Source organism: Anastrepha obliqua, chromosome 2, assembly GCF_027943255.1.
Source record: "Anastrepha obliqua isolate idAnaObli1 chromosome 2, idAnaObli1_1.0, whole genome shotgun sequence".
NCBI classification, from domain to species: Eukaryota; Metazoa; Arthropoda; class Insecta; order Diptera; family Tephritidae; genus Anastrepha; species Anastrepha obliqua.
Genome location: NC_072893.1, coordinates 105,414,418 through 105,432,209, shown reverse-complemented (window position 1 = coordinate 105,432,209; position 17,792 = coordinate 105,414,418). Strand labels below are relative to the sequence as shown.

General features: G+C 36.6%; 2 pseudogenes; both read right to left on the bottom strand.

The window, feature by feature from the left end:
* Positions 1 to 15,417: 15,417 nt before the first annotated feature.
* Positions 15,418 to 15,603, bottom strand: LOC129239852 (U2 spliceosomal RNA; annotated as a pseudogene).
* Positions 15,604 to 15,839: 236 nt separating this feature from the next.
* Positions 15,840 to 16,023, bottom strand: LOC129239909 (U2 spliceosomal RNA; annotated as a pseudogene).
* Between the last annotated feature and the right edge of the window lie 1,769 nt (positions 16,024 to 17,792).

The following is a 17,792-nucleotide window of genomic DNA, read 5'->3' as shown; positions in this document are numbered from 1 at the left end:
TGACATTAGTGCACATCGAAGAGAAGATGAAGGCACAAATCCCTCATTCATTGCAAACAGCGTTAAAGAAGAATTAGGCCGCAAGAGCTGACGGTCTGCCAATTGAGCTGTTCTAAAATGACAGTGGGTAGCTGGTAAGGTGCATAAACTCCTTCGAAAATTGTGGTCGGATGAAAGCATGCCTGTCGATTAGAATTTAAAAGCGATCTGCTTACTCTACAAGAGAGGTAATTCTGCAATATCCGCCTACTATCGCGAAATTTCGTATATTTTAGGCTATTTCCGGATTCGCTTTTCTACAGAATTTCGAATTTCTTGAAGTCAGGCATCTCGATAACGCTACGCTGCCTTGTATAACGCGGAGTGTCGGCTGATCGAAGGTCGGGTGGACGAAATTTCATTGTAAAAAGGGAGATTTATTCGACAAGTGAAGAGAAGCAGACATTTCACTGTACTACTGTAGAAGGTAAATGTACTACCGTGGGCAAAAAGTAAGGTGAATTTGGTTGTAAAATGAAAAATCTTTATTCTTGTAAATCAATTTCATACCCTTCAAAATAATCCCCTCTCGATGAAATACACTTATGCCAACGATTTTTCCAATCCCCGAAACATGCCAAATAGTCCATTTCCGGTATAGCCATCAGCACCTTCTTCGATTCAGCTTTTATCTCCTCAATTGACTCGAAACGCGTTCCCCGGAGTGGTCTCTTGAGTTTTGGGAATAGCCAGAAGTCACACGGAGCCAAATCAGGCGAATACGGTGGTTGCGGAACGATATGCGTGGAATTGTTGGCGAAATGGTCATGAAGAACGAGTGTAGTGTGAGACGGTGCATTATCGTGATGCAAAAACCAATAGTTGTTGGCCCATAATTCTGGTCTTTTTAGACGAATTGCTTCACGTAAACGACGCATAACGCTCAAATAATATTCCTTATTAACAGTTTGGCCAGGTGGAAGGAATTCATAGTGCACCACACCACGAAAATCGAAAAAAACTGTCATTATGACCTTTAGTTTTGAATGACTTTGACGTGCTCTTTTCGGTCTGGCCTCGCCTTTAGCACGACATTCGCTTGACTGATCGGTTGTTTCAGGGTCGTACTCGTAAGCATAAATCCAAGTCTCATCTCCCGTAATGATGCATTTGAGCTTGTCCTGATAGTCTGAAAGCATTGTTTCACACACATCAACGCGATGACTTTTTCCAAGAAATTCGGAGTTTTCGGTACCAAACGAGATTTGACTTTTCGTAGGCCCAAATGGTCTTTCAAAATGGTTTTCACAGATCCTTCTGATATTCCGATCATATCAGTAAGGTCTTTAACAGTCAACCGACGATTTTTGAACACTAACTCCTTCACTTTATTGACGTGTTGGTCATCTGTTGACGTCGATGGTCGTCCGGAGCGCTCCAAGTCATCAACACGTTCTCGACCCTCTTTGAAGTCTTTGTACCACTTATAAACATTTTTCTGCGACATGGTCGAATCACCAAATGCCTTCTGCAACATGCTAAATGTTTCCGCAGCCGAAATTTCATTCCACAAACTAAATTTGATGGCACTTCTCTGCTGAATCAAATCAGACATTGTAAAAATCGCAAAATGCACTCTTGGTCGTTTGGTAAACACAAGCGTAAATATATTACTGATAATGACATTCATATGAAAGTTGGCCCAGATGTTATTAACAGCGCTGCCAACTCATGAAAAAAATAATTAGAGCGAAATTTTAATCCCGCGAAGTTTGACAAATAAATTCACCTTACTTTTTGAATACTTAAAAGTGAATTTTTTGTATATAACTTACTTCTTCTTCTTAATTGGCGCGATAACCGGTCTTATAAAAAATTGTGCCTAGGCGATTAAGTTCTGCGGCTCGTACGATGCTCTCCAACATCAGGTTAAAGAAGTCACACCACAGCGAGTCACCCTGTCTGAAACCTCGTTTGGTATCAAACGGCTCGGAGAGGTCCTTCCTAATTCTGACGGTGCTGCTTTGTATATAACTATTTGGCCAAAACTCAGCCCATATACAGTGGCGAGCAAAGCTGGCTATATGTTTGCCAAATTCATACATTTCTGATTGCTGGAGAGTGATATTTCAAAATAATGCTATCAAAGTTTCAGGTCAAATCTTCATTTATTACCAAATTAAAAGTATGTATTTGTTCAAATATAAAATCTTCTGTTGGCAAAAATGGTTTTCAAATAGTATTCTGTTTTCATTACCCCGAATATTCGTACCAGTGAACCAATATGCCACCACGTGAAGCAGTCTTACACTATAAGGCTACCAGCGCCATGCTTCAACGTTTGTTTTACTTTCCATGCGGTCGGTGCCGGTAATACTGTTTCCCATCCGACTGAAAACGATTAAAACTGGCCTCATCAGCCCAGTGTTTGTACTTTTTGCAGTAAATCAACCAAGCTTTCACGTTTTTGTCAGATAATGCTGGTTTTATGGCTTCACGGCCGCCTCCAACCCGATTTTTTTAGCGATTTTCAAATTTTTTTGTTTGTTATTTTTGTAATATCTTTTTTATTTATAAATACTTCGTAAACTTGAACTAATACATTTTATTTCGTAATAATTGAAGCATTTAACTTGAAAATACGATAGCATTATTTTCAAAATTGCCTCCACAGCCAGGTTTGCTGGCCACTGTAGTTCTACAGCCAAAATATTCACCGATTTAGCTGGTTGTGAGCTCTGGCTGTTCAAAAATAAAATATGGCATAGAAAATATTTAACGTAAATTGGTGTGTAAACTGAAGGCCAAATCGAATGAGCAAAAAAAGGGTATTTCAAAATTGACGCCCAGATATCAAGTTATGTCATATTTGACATTTGTCAAGTAGACAGATGTATAAGTTTACATAATAGAGCAAACCTTTAAAATTATTGAAACTTATTATAAAAATGGTCGAATTGTAAGAAACCCCTATCACAAAATTCGTAGTTTTCTCGGTGGAAATAATCGTCCGAATGTATCGACAAATCAAAAGTTGATGATCCAAAAGGCGCATGATCTCACACCAAAGTAGCAACAAGTCGGACTTGAGAGAGCGAAGGAGTTGTTTCGCTTGGCCGAAAGCAATCAATTTCCGAACATTGTGTTTTCTGACGGCAAAATGTTCACATTAATCAATTCATAAACTCCCAAAATGATAGGGTTTATTTGACCGACCATTCATACGAGAACTTGAGTCATCGATTAGCCACCAGGAGACAGCACCCGCCACAGGTAATGGTTTGGGCCGCTGTAACCGCAGATGGGCGCTCTCCAATCGTTCTCTTAGAGCCTGGGTGAGTCAAGGTAAATGTGAAAATTATAAGGAAAGTATTCTGGAGGTTGCTTTGAAGCCGTGGGCAGACAAACATTTCGGTGGCAGACCATTGACGTTTCAACAGGACTTGGCACCGTCTCACAGAGAACTAAGGGATCCAGGAATAGCAAAAAACAACGTTCCGAACTTCAGAACGTCCACACAATGGCTCTCAAATTCACCAGACGCGAAACCGATGGATTATTCTCTTTGTGCCATTTCGGAGAGCAAGGTTCGAACTAAAAGATTCACGCTGAAAAAAGCCATTGTCCGCGAGTGGGCCAAAATGCCTGCAAGTCACATTCTGGCAGCTTGCGATTCGTTTCTGGACCGTCTCAAGGCCATAGTCAAGGCAAAAAGTTGTCATATCGAGCAAAAGTAAATTGATTCTTAATTTTGTATTATTTTCACACATTTTTTACTTTGAATTGAATAAAAGTAATTTTCCAAATTAAATTTATGACCTTTTTAATTGGTTACTTGCCTCACTAGGGGGCGCTCCTCTGATGCTTTCTGACAAGGTAAAGTACCTAGGTATTATCCTTGACAGCAAGCTTACATGGAAGCCCAATATTGAGGAAAGAGTGAGGAAGGCAACAATCGTCTTGTATGGATGCAAGGGCGCAATTGGTAAAAGATGGGGCCTCTCGCCTCGAGTTGTTTTCTGGCTATATAATACTATTGTAAAGTCTATCTTGTTATATGGAGTCATAGTCTGGTGGAACTCACTAGAGAAGACGACATTGGTGAAGAAGCTGGAGAGAGTTCAGAGGTCGGCACTCATTGGAATCAGTGGGGCGCTTCGAACGACTCCTATTCTGGCGCTCAACGCAATGTTAAATGTGATACCTGTAGACATCGCAGGCAGAATTGCCGATACGCGTACCGCAATCAGACTGAGGGGCTGGAGCTATAAGCTTAATCTCACTTATGGGCACTCAAGCATCCTCAGAAACTTCGAGTTCATCCCTCTGTGAACGGATCAGTGTATACCCTCGTTTAGTCCAACCGAAACCTTCTCCACTTATATTTCGTCAAGGGAAGAGTGGACGGAGGGCTACACTTGGGGGCAGGGCCTGGTGAACTTGTTCACGGATGGATGGAAGTTGGAAGGAAAGGTTGGCGGAGGAGTCTTTTGCGAGGAGCTCCCCATCAGACTCAAATTCAGGTTACCGGACCACTGCAGTAAGTTCCAGGCAGAGGTAGCCGGAATCAAGGAGGCAGCAGATTGGCTGCTCAAATGCATATTAACGGTCAAGAAAGTAAATATTTACTCCAACAGCCAAGCGCCAATAAGGGCCCTCGGGTCTATGACGGTGCATTCGGAATTGGTCAAGGAATGCTTGACCTCGCTTTCGACTGCGTCCGAATTCTTTAACATCAGCCTCATCTAGGTTCCTGGTCACAGCGACATTGCTGGAAACTGTGAGGCGGATGAGCTGGCCAGACAAGGGACATGTGAGGTGATTTCCCCGCGAAGGAAGAGAATTGGGATCCCCCTGAATACCTGCGGTCTGCTCCTGGAAAGATGGGCATCGCACCAACTTAGCGAGCGCTGGGCAAATACACAAACGTGTAAGGTCGCGAAATCCTTCTGGCCACGTGTGGACCGGAGGCGCTCGGGCGAGCTTCTGAGGCTGACAAAATATCAGCTCTCTAATCTAGTGGGTTCTCTCACAGGACACAATGCGCGAGGAATGCATGCTGTGAGACTTGGAATCACCTCGAGCCCTTTGTGCGCTGGATGTATGGAGGATAAGGTGGAATCATCTCAGCACCTTCTCCTTAGCTGCCCTGCTCTGGCGGGGCTAAGATCCAGGCATCTTGGCTCTTACTTCTTTGCCACGCCTGCTGATATAGCTGGCGCTGGCATTAAAAATCTGATGAATTTCATCAGCAGCATAAAGCGGTCGACGCAAACATAGTCATCGTTCGGAATCCGCACGCTCCTAACCATCCCAGCACCACCTCTCCCCGCCCTCTCCGTGCATCCCATCGGTCTTTCTTTCCCGCCTCACCCCTTCATAATGGCATCACAAAGGACGAATCTTTCTTCGTCCAAGTGTGCCCATTCCCTGGGCAACCAGACCAACCTAACCTAATTAGTTACACTTCGAATGCCGGACCCTGTATACGCTATACAACATATTACTTTCTACGGGAGGTGTTAAACTCTTTTATTTAATATTCTCAGCTAAGACTTAGTAACGAGCAGCACGAAAATTTCAGCTTGTATGTGAAGTGTCCTGCGCATTTTTCCAATAACCACTGTTTTTCTCCATTCGTAAGGGATTAAAAGCATATGGCTACACAACAAATTTCAAAAACCACAAATACTTATAGACATAGGCGGCATGGAAATTTAAATTTGTAACATATAAAAAACCTTAATAAATTAATTATTAATAAATAACATGAACAAAATTTTTTTTGCCCAAGACCTTGAGAAATTTATGCAGAATTAAGGTTATGAAGGACAGAAGGTTTTGTGGGCAGAAGAAAACGGCTTTCAAAATATATGTATTTATATGTATGTACAAATTAGTATAGATGATGAGTTTATACAAATAACAGAAAAATACCGCATAAAAAGAATAAAAATGTAAATTAATCTGTATTGGGAACTTTTATCTACATACACAGTATGTTCAATAAATAACATAACTTTTCAGATGTAGAATAAAACACGTATCGTACTGCGTTTGAAAGTTATTTTTTATTCAAAATAGTATCCATTTAACTCGATACAACGTTCAGAACGATCAACCAATTTCTGCATGGACTTTTTTGTGTCATCTAAGGGAATGTTCTTTAACACCTGTGTCACGGCTGCTTGAATGGCTGGAATATCATCATAAAACGCACCTTTCATGGCAGTTTTCAATTTAGGGAACAGAAAATCGCATGGTGATAGATCAGGAGAATACGGAAGGTGGTCGAGGACACAACTATGTTTTTGCATCAAAAATTCACGAACATTTTTGGTTTTGTGAGGTGGTGCATTATCATGCAATAAAAACAGCTGTTTCCCCTCTGGATATTCAGGTCTTACACGAACAATTCTTGACCACAAACGATGTAAAACTTGTAAATAGTATTCTCCATTAATAGTTTGACCTTCTGCAACAAATTCCTTGTGTACAATACCCTTGGAATCGTAGAACGTGATCAACATTGTTTTGATTCTTGACTTCTGAAAACGCAATTTCTTTGCTTTTGGCTCCCCTTTCGTCTTCCATTCTGCAGATTGACGCTTAGTTTCAGGGCCATATTTGAAGCACCATGTTTCGTCAACAGTTATGATCGAATCAAGAAAATCTGGATCGTTTTCAGCTGTTGAAATGATGTCTTTACGATGCTCTACACGAGCGATTTTTTTATCTTCATTTAATTGGTGTGGAACAAAGCGTGCACAAACCTTTCTTTTACCCAAATTGTCAGATAAAATTTTCCAAATAGTAGCAATGGATGAATTTAATTCTTCAGCCAACATTCTTACAGTGAAATTTCCGTCAACAGCAATGATATCGCGGACTTTTTCCACCAAATCAGCACGATTACTTGCTTCTGGACGACCAGGTCTTTCATCATCATTCAAATCTTTACATACATTTACATATACATACATTTGAACGAACTAAACAATCATCACCATAAACTTTTTGCATCAATTCGTATGTCTCACTAAATATTTTTCCAAGTTTAACACAGAATTTAATATTTGCTCTTTGCTCCATTGTATTTTTACGACACAAGCACGAAACATACTGTCAATAAAAGGCGCGTAACTTTTTAATCTGTCAAACGATTTACATGAAGTTGGCTGCAGTTGAAAGCTGACGCTTGTACCTTTTCAATATGATCGAAGTTTAATAGATAGCTCTACGTGTTCCATGATTTAAATGAAAAGTTCTGTTATTTATTGAACATACTGTGTATGTAAGTATTTAGATACGAGTGTGTGTAATAAAACGTGATATGATGCCTTTTTTACGTCATGTGTGCTATTAATTTAATATATTCTAGCAATGCAAATACATACATACGTACATATGTAACTAATAACTAGTTATACTCGTATTTGCGCAGATCATTGATCTGCAGATAAGAATTACAATATTACAAAGTTGCAAATTATTTATTATATAATATTATATTTTTTTTTATTATTTAGCAACAATTGGGGGAGAGGAGCGAGCAACGCTTGCAATGAAAATCGTGCTTGTTGCCCGAGTGAGCAGTAAAGTGACAAAACACATAATTTACCACTCAAAGGGGAAAAATGAGAACCCTATTAACCGATCGACTTTGCTGCAGTGCGAAATACTCGTATGATAATTGGGGGAGAGGAGCTAGCAACGCGTGCAATGAAAGTCGTGCTTGTTGCCCGAGTGAGCAGTAAAGTGACAAAACACATAATTTACAACTCAAAGGGGAAAAATGAGAACCCTATTAACCCACAGAAACCGATCGACTTTGCTGCAGTGCGAAATACTCCTATGATAATCTCTAACACGAGGCAACAATTATGTTATGATTTATGGCTAATATTCTTAATTTAGTGAATTTATATTTAGCCTGTAAGGTATTGTAAAATGACTGTGCTGATGTAAATATAATAAATAAACAAATAAACTAGAAGTCTGTGGACTGCATCTACAGTAATCTCGTTTCTTCACTGCCATATTTTAGGCATACATACATATATTCTGCGTGCTCTCGAGTGGGGTAACCAAACAATTTATTTATGTATATTTGCACAAAAAATTGTGTATCCTGAAGTGTTAGAATAAATTATGCACGTAACTTATTACTTAGCATTAGTGGCAGAACAAAGCGGGTCGGCGTTTTTTTTATTAATTTCAATTGAAGAATAAAATATATTTGCCGGAAAATCGAGTACAACTAATTCAACAATTTCGCAATTTTGTACAATTCAATTTTGTATTATTTAACTATTTTTCGTCGGTTAATACATGTTTGAATTCTTGAGTGGCCTTGAATTCGCATTTGGCTACAATCGCTGCATTTTGCCTTTTTACGCAATTAGTCTCACTGGTGTTAAATTCTTATAAATGTATGTGTGGCCAATGCAAAAAAAAAATATAAAATGAAAACAAACTGAAAGGAGAATGACTTGTAACTTAAATTCATTTCAGAAAAATATATTCAACGTACCGATTTTTTTTATAGTAAAAAATAAATCTTGTCATTCACTGCAAGCGGGCAAGGCGGTTGAAAATATCGTTTTTTTGTTTTTGTTTGTTGCATAAATGGTTAGTATAACCATTCAAGATTTTGGTGAAAAAAATTTAAAGCGGAATTCAAAACATTTTATTTTTTGCTGCGGGTGTTGCACGGAGCTATTGACGGTTTAGGCGAGGAGCTCATCTAGCAGATGGGGAAGAGCGTTGCTCCGATGTTTTCTTTCTTATGTGCCTTATTTTGTATTTGTGTATGAATAACCGTTTTTAGGGAGATGAAAGGATTATTTCCCAAATATTGTGGTATTTTTTTTAACTTTACAACAATTCGGCTATCGGCTCCAGAGACATTCCCTACTCAAAATTTTACCAGGTTTCACTATTTTGAGCTATTTGAGTTTTATTCGACGAAACAAATTTAGCTCTCTTAAAAATTATGAAAGAGTGGCAAAACGTAATTGGTTTACGCAGCTTTCCAGAACAAAATATGGGAAACGCATCAAATGGTAATATAAGGGTTTTATTCTAGACACAATGGAAGGCAAAACCAAAGAAAAGAGGAGATATGCACTTCATTAACGCCTACGTGGTGGAAAAGCAGACTGAAATGTAAGTACTTAAGGGGCAGACTACTCCGACCGCATGAAAATAAGACGTTTACAAATAATTGTTTTTTTGTCACAAAACTATTAGCCGTAGAACTTTTGCAATTTTTTCTATTTACTTTTAGGACATATGATGAGAAATATTTAAAGATATTTCTAATAATATGTACCTAAAAATTAAGCAAAAAAGTAAATAAATTGATATTGTAGAAATTTCAGGAAGGTTTAAAGGTAAGACCACAAAAAGTTTGCCACTGCCTACGATTTATAATATAATTTTTGAACTTTTTTTCAAATTCATTTTTCTACAAAATTGTCTTTTTAATTGTCCTGGAATGTATGTAGCTCCAAAACTTATTCAGCGGCTTCAAAAATTAAAACTAAAAAGTGTTGCTTGTTATTTTATTACTTATTAAGAGAAATTAAGGAAGAATAAAATAACTTTAACTAAATTTGTTAATAATTCACTGAATAATTAGGACGAAAATTCGAAATTATGCACCTAAAAATTAAGCAAAAAAGTAAGTAAATTGATATTGTAGAAATTTCAGGAAAGTTTAAAGGTAAGACCACAAAAAGTTTGCCACTGCCTACGATTTATAATTTTTGAACTTTTTTTCAAATTCGTTTTTCTACAAAATTTTCTTTTTAATTGTCCTGGAATGTAGCTCCAAAACTGATTGAGCGGTTTCAAAAATTAAAACTAAAAAGTGTTGCTTGTTATTTTATTACTTATTAAGAGAAATTAAGGAAGAATAAAATAACTTTAACTAAATTTGTTAATTTACTGAACAATTAGGACGAAAAATTGGCCATTTTATATTTTTATTTAAGCTGCTGAATTTTTTTATTTTAATTAACATTTTTTTAATTAACTGAAACATTAGGACGTCGAATTTTTGTTTTAAACTTCTAAAATTTTTTTTAAACATTTTCTGCTAAATGTTAGTTTAGCTAATAAAAAAGACCAGGCCTGCTGCAAAAAAGTTTCCGGACAAAAGTCTCCACAACCATGACGGGTAACGATCAATGTGATACTGAAACCAATGTACTGAATGTAAGCATCCAGATAATCCGAAATTGAAATAATCGCGCTTGGAAAATTAAAAGTGAAGTGAAAGTTGATTTGTGTTTGCAATCCTAAGAAGTATTCATTCTAGTGGCCCAAAAGGTTATTGCTATATTCCATCTCCGGACTGTGAAGTGTTTTTTTGACCCCGAAAACCGTGTAAAGTGGAAATTGGCGGTTGGTACACGGAACTGTGCTGACTCATTAACGAGCTTTTTGTCAAAAAAATAGCACACTGTATATTGATCGCTCTCCGTACTAGCTAGATTTTGCTTGGCGTAACTTTTTTCTGTTTGGAAACTAAAACATTTGACGAAAACCAAAATGCGTACTGCAGACGTTGAAGACATTGAAGGTCGAAGAAAGCCTGCCTGGATAAGATTTGCAAAAATGTGTTAAATAAGTGCTTTGGTATGCCTCACGACTGTGCAAAGCGATGTGTAGATTCCAAATATTTTGAATAAAATAAATCAACTTTAAAAAATGTTTCTTTAAATTTTTCTTTATTTTGTACCAGTCCGAGAACTTTTGCGACAAATCTTCTATGCAAATAATACAATAAAATTTGTTTTCTGGTTTTCAAACGAAATTTGAGCATTCGTGAACTTCGATAATAGAGCTTGAGCAATAGCTCATATGTAGCTTTCAGGGTTTAAATTAAAAATATTTATTTCTTTACAATAATTTATACAATAAAACTTGGGCAAAACGGCCTAGTAGCGCCCTTCATGTATCTTATTTTTCATATAAATGAATTTGTAAAATATAACTAAAAATAAATAAATATTTGTTACATAAATGCATAAAATTCAGTCTAGCATCGAGGACTTTAAGCGAGACTAAAAATACTCAAAACAGCATAACACAACACAAAATATTATGATATGTGTCAGAAAAATAATAAAAAATAAAGTACTCGAAAAACAAAAAACACTTTAATAAAATAATCTCGAAATCGCAATCTTACTAAATTATTTAACAAATTTTAAATAAATAAAAAAAACTCAATATTTCAAGCAATTTAAATGGATTCGTAACTTTAAATTACAAATTCAAATTTAAAAAACCAGCCTCCTAATTTAATTGCGCTTCAACTGACAGACAATTCGTTAGTGTTCTTGCTTTAACCAATTTTTGATCTCAATTAAATTAAAAGGAAAAAAGGTTATTCTTTAAATAGAACCAAAAAATAGCTTCTGACAATTTCCATTTCATTTACCTTTGCAACTACAACTAAATCCATACAAACTCAACTGTTGACTAAGAAAATCACCCGGCTTCAGCGTACAACAAGTGTCAATAACTCCATAAAACGAATGAGCCATAATTTAACAAACCGTGAAGTTGGTGATCCAAGGCAAAGGAAAAATAACAACAATAATAAAACACAAAACAAATTATTTACTGCCAAGTTGCAATTCGAGAAACGCGCACGTAGCAGTTAGAAGCTGAAGCAGTAGCAGTAGCAGCAGCAGACACCTAAGCGGCGCTTCTGTTCTGCCCTGCTTCGGTACCCGCTACTGCAACTGCTTTAGCTTCAGCTTCGTACTGCTACAGCAACGAACGACTCAAACGCGTGCCTCCGTACAGAAAATGCTGAAAGAAGAAAATGGAAAAGAAGTCGGTCAAAGCCAACTACTTGATCGAAAATGTGACCAACAAGATTCTTAGCATAAATTCACAAAACACACACGCACGCACACGCACATATACATGCATACATATACACACATAGAATCGCTAAACTTGTGCGCACTTGTTCTCAACTTAGAACTGAATCTCTATTTTGGGTTATCTGTTTTTCACTTTCAATACTGGCACAACAAACTCCACAACATGAACTGCCATGTTGTTACAACAACAACAACAAGAATTTCAACTACCGCAATTTGAAAGCTTCAAAAGTTACTTATAGACCGGTAAATTGTCGGCACGAAGGTGTCGGCAGGCAGTAAGTGCAGCTACGAGTTTAACAAGTTTCGAATTTTTTTCGTCTCCATTTGTGGCACCGTTAGTTGTTGCCTTGACTATTGCGCATGCTCACTGCTGCATGAATGCCAGATTGCTTAAAGCCACCACGGTTGCCTCGGCCAAGAACAAAATGAAATAATATCGCAATACTGATTTTATTGACGGAAAAACTCGAAGTTTAATTATTTACCAAAGTACCATATTTCTACTCGTATTATTCTTTTATGGTAGAGAATGACATTAAGGGCCCGCAGCAAACATCCATTAGCACGAGCACATCCGGTCACATTAACTGCAACTGTGACCAGTTACGAATTAGTGAATGGTTTTGTCCGTGCACTCAGACATCTGAAAGAGTCACAAGCTCTCCGAGTCACAGTAGTAATGAAATACTAGTAAACATTTCAAACTAAAGGCAAACTTTCTTACGGATGAGCGACTCCATGTCAAATTATGCAAGTATTTTGGACATTGCGTAAATTTTTCTCAAAATTAATTTATTTGTAGGCTTGAGTAGAATAAGAAGTACATTGAAAAAAAATATTAAATTTATAACTTTCAGATTTATTCAATATTGGTAATTTTGGTATTTATGGTATGGTATTTTGAGTTTTATTTCATGTTGAAAATTGGCGTGTAGAGTTTTAAAGTGAAATATATTCGATTGTTTTTTAACATTTTTTAGACTAAAATATCATGTGTCTGCTTACAAACGTACTTAGCGACGCTTCAAACGATCGTATGCTAGCCCATCGCAGAGCAGTATTCTGCACTGATTTTTACTGATTCAGTGTACTTATTTGAATATAGGGCGAAAAGTTTATGGAAGCTCATTATGAAACTTTCAGCTATTACTGAGCATAGTCTCAGCTATTAATAAAAAAATTTAGTTTATTGAAACAATGATTACAACACACATAGGTAGATTTAAGCTATTCAGGCGGCCATAATTGGATTTCAGAAAGTTGTCACAACTACAAAAAGAGCACTCCCACAACTTGAAAATAGACCGAGGAACAATAATTCAACCTCCTACGGTCAATCCCATACTTTGCATTAGCTGTCATTTAATCAAAACATAGCTATTTCTGAAACGCACGTTATCGTTTTTGTTTAACCGCTGTAAAATCGTATGTTTTAACGTGAATATTTACGTATTTAAGTTACCCAGCTGAGTAATCGTGATGGATTATGATATTTCAGGTGAATATTATCATTTGTTAATGGTGTTTGTGATTTTAATAGTTTTAAATGGATAAGTGGTGCCTATTTCATTTAGGGTATATTTTATTTTTGTTTTTTTGTGTTTTTTTGGTTTTGAAAACCCGGTTTGGTATATTTCCAAGTCCGTCCAAGTGAAAGTTAGTGTTGAACATGATATCTGGTGCAATTAGCTCGCCACGTGCATAAAAGTTAGCTGCAGATACTTGCAGATAGCGGGTCATATAAAGGGATACACGCTTGTCTAAAGTCAATATAAAAATTATTGCATTTGTTTTGATTTCTAAGCCAATTTTGCTTATCTTAAGTATTGCCAGCTCATCAGGCAGTAGACAAGTAACTCGTCAATATCTCTACAATCAAATGCAAGGGCAGAATTTGACATCTTTGGAGGAAAAATTAGATTTCTTAGAAGATAACCTGCTATCTTGTCATGCATATTCAGCTGAATATGTGCAAACATTTAAGAAAAGCTTTTCTTATTTTAAAGCACAGCTTAAGGAAAAGTGGACTAAAGCTAGAAGAAAGGAGGACGCTTTTCTAAAAGCTAACCAGTCTTGGTTAAATGGAACAATCGAAATTCCAACACACATTTTCGCTCTGGCCGTCCATTGAAATCATTCGAAAAGTGTAGTGAGCGAAGTAAACATAGGAAAACCAAAGAAGTCCGTTCCATGGTAGAAGATACAGTTATTATACATGCTGCGCAATCCACTCTAATAGCAAAAGGGCGAATTCTGAAAGAAATCACAGAATCACCATCACGCGCAGCAAAATACAAAAGTGCATACAAAGAATCAACAAGCCCGGGGAGAGGTAATATATTGACACCACATGCAGCCTTAGCTATGTTTGTAAAAGCAGACTTAACAAGAGAGCAATATGAAATAATTCGTAATACAAACCCTTATCTTTATCCCTGTTACGATCGCTTATTAGAAGCTAAAAAAGAATGTTACCAAACGCAAATACGGGTAACTAGTTCTTACGCAGAAACTGACTTGCAAAGCCTCATCGATAAGACAATTATGCGCTTATCAATGTATTTAGAGGAGGTGCTCCTCACTCTAAGCGAGGACGAAAGAAATTCTCTTACAATAATATGCAAGTGGGGATGCGATGGTTCCCAGCAAGCTAAATATAAACAAAAAAATACCAGTCTAACGGTTAGACTTGATAGAAGTGAAACCTTCCGTAAAACAAACTGAGAGAGAATAAGACGAAAGCAGCATTAGGAGCGGGATAATTATAGGTTCATTATAATATTGCTATAAAGTTCATATTTTATTTTCTTCATTTTATCATTATTCATCCTCAATGTTTTCAATTTCAACAAATGATACGAGTGGCTTATGATAGATAAAATATGATACAAATGCTTTGGTTTCGATGTTGTCAAAAAAAATACCCAAACGGACCGAAGAAACAGACTTACAAATTTCTTCCATTTTCGTCTACTTGTATTCATATAAAAATTTATGTCTCTTCCCACCAAAGCTAAATGTATTAGTATATTTTTTCTTGTATTTATTCAAGGCTGAAATCCAAAAAACTGTTTTCAATAAATAATCAGAAATGTCCTACAATGCAAATTTCAAAAAAAAAAAAATTTTATTTCTTGTGATTCGAACCAAGAATTTTTAATCGGAAGCTCACATTGCTAGCCGCTCGGCAATCGCGCCATACTGTCGGTGTTGGCCTAAAAGTTATTTAGTTCGTCGCTACGTTTATATGTAATTCGTTTCACTTTTTCCCAAATCACTCCCAACGATTCTAAAGAAGTTTTCACTTCAAAAATTAATGTACGAAATATTTATACCGATTCACTTAAACTGACTTTCAGTATCTAAACCAAAAATAGAAAAGCCAAAAAACTGTTTTCAATAAATAATCAGAAATGTCTTACAATGCAAATTTCAAAAAAAAAAATCCATTTTCGTCTACATGTATTCATATAAAAATTTATGGCTCTTCCCACCAAAGCTAAATGTATTAGTATATTTTTTCTTGTATTTATTCAAGGCTGAAATCCCGGCGGTACTGCAATACCGGGTCAACCCGTGGCAGAGGCGGAGCAAGCCCATAAAACACTCCGCGCATTTCCAAAAATTAGTTTAACATTTGTTGTCCTCCGATGGAGGATCTATCAGATGTTAAGCTGATAGGAACAGATACCACACTACCTACTTCACTAGATTTTCTAATAAACCTTTTGAGAATTTACACGCTCACAAAAATTAATGTACGAAATATTTATACCGATTCACTTAAACTGACTTTCAGTATCTAAACCAAAAAACTGTTCAATAAATAATCAGAAATGTCCTACAATGCAAATTTCAAAAAAAAATTCCATTTTCGTCTACATGTATTCATATAAAAATTTATGGCTCTTCCCACCAAAGCTAAATGTATTAGTATATTTTTTCTTGTATTTATTCAAAGCCGAAATCCCGGCGGTACTGCAATACCGGGTCAACCCGTGGCAGAGAAGGAGCAAGCCCTTAAAACACTCCGCCCATTTCCAAAAATCAGTTCAACATTTGTTGTCCTCCGATGGAGGATCTATCAGATGTTAAGCTGATAACCACACTACCTAGTCAATACATTTTAAATAATAAACCTAATAAAACTTTTGAGAATTACACGCTCACAAAAATTATTTATATCAACATATAATATAACGCTTCGTAACTAAATAACTTTTAGGCCAGCGACGACAGCATGGCGCGGTAGCCGAGCGACTAGCAATGTGAACTTCCGATCCAAAATCCTTGGTTCAAATCACAAGAAAAAATAAAAGTTATTTTTATTTATTTCGTCGCTACTTTTATATCAACATATAATATAACGTTTCGTAGCCAAGTTGGTCGCTTTTTTCGTTTCACTTTTCCTCAAATCACTCCCAACGATTCTAAAGAAGTTTTCACTTCAAAAATTGAGGATGCTTCTGGTTCGGATGCCAACATTTTTCTTAGCTCTTTGGTGCCACTACAAATCACCTGTGGAAACGAAAACAGAAAAATTGTTTGACAAAACCCTTCTCCGTCATCTCCTAGATTCTGTAGACCGATAAGATTTAGGTTTATCAAAGAAAGTATAGACGTCACGAAAGAAGAAATAAATTTTGTTGAATGCTCAGTAAACAACTTAGTTGCTTCTGAAATAGAGCTGCAAGGAAATAAATTTGTTTTCCGGCATATTTTTAAGATGACGATGATTGATGGTAAGGTTTGCAATGCTGCTACCGATACCAGATCCACTAGCCAATGTTATTTGTGTAAAGCAACATGGAAAGACTTTAACAATCTAGACAAAAAGAATGAAGTTAGCCTAGATTCCCTTGATTTTGGACTATCCGTTCTGCACGCTAGAATAAGATTATTCGAAAGTATTTTGCATTTGGCTTACAAATTGCCAGTGAAAAAGTATAGAGCAAAGAGAACAGCTGAGGAAGAACTGTTGGAAAAAACCACAAAGGAAACCATTCAAAAAAGATTTCGGGATGAGTTAGACTTACTTATAGACATGCCCAAAGCAAATTATGGTAACACAATACAATAGCAATACAAGCCGGCGATTTTTCGAAAACCCAAAATTGGCTGCAGATATCACAGGTGTTGATTATAATTTCATTTACAGGCTTAAAATAATACTGGAAGCCATATCTAGTGGCTATGAAATTGATTCTGCTAAATATGATGAATATGCATTGGATACCGCTAAATTATATATAAAGCTTTACGCGTGGCATCCGATGACACCCACAATGCACAAGATACTAGTCCATGGCGCTGCTATAATTGAAAACTCATTATTACCAATAGGACAATTGTCAGAGGAGGCTCAAGAGGCGCGCAACAAGCTCTTCCGGATGTATCGAAAAAATTATGCACGGAAGTTTTCTCGTGAAGAGTGCAATCGCGACATATACCACCGATTGTTGTAAAGCTCGGGCCCCTTTTTGAGCAGTATTTCAGTTCATCGCAGAAGAAAGAAAAAAGCATCAAAGTCGTTTAGCCCAGACACAATTAAGCTGCTCGTACCCTTTAAATATGTGGACAAAGATGTGACAGAACACCTTAATCAATTTCTGTATATACATACAAATCTATTGTGCTTTTGGTGTATTTTTAACAAATATATCTGTAAATATTTTTCTATTATATATAAAAAAATTTTTTCAAAATCGATTAAGGTAACTTTTATGCAAATACTAGTGAAATATGGGCTCTATTTTTACTTTGGGAAAGGTCAACATTTGTTGTATAAAGTCAATGTGTAGCCCACAATAAGATACAAACAAGTGTTGACAGTTCTTGTCATACTACAAGAAAAGGAGCTTTACTGCTAAGGTATTTTTCAGTGTTACACAGTGTTATACATAT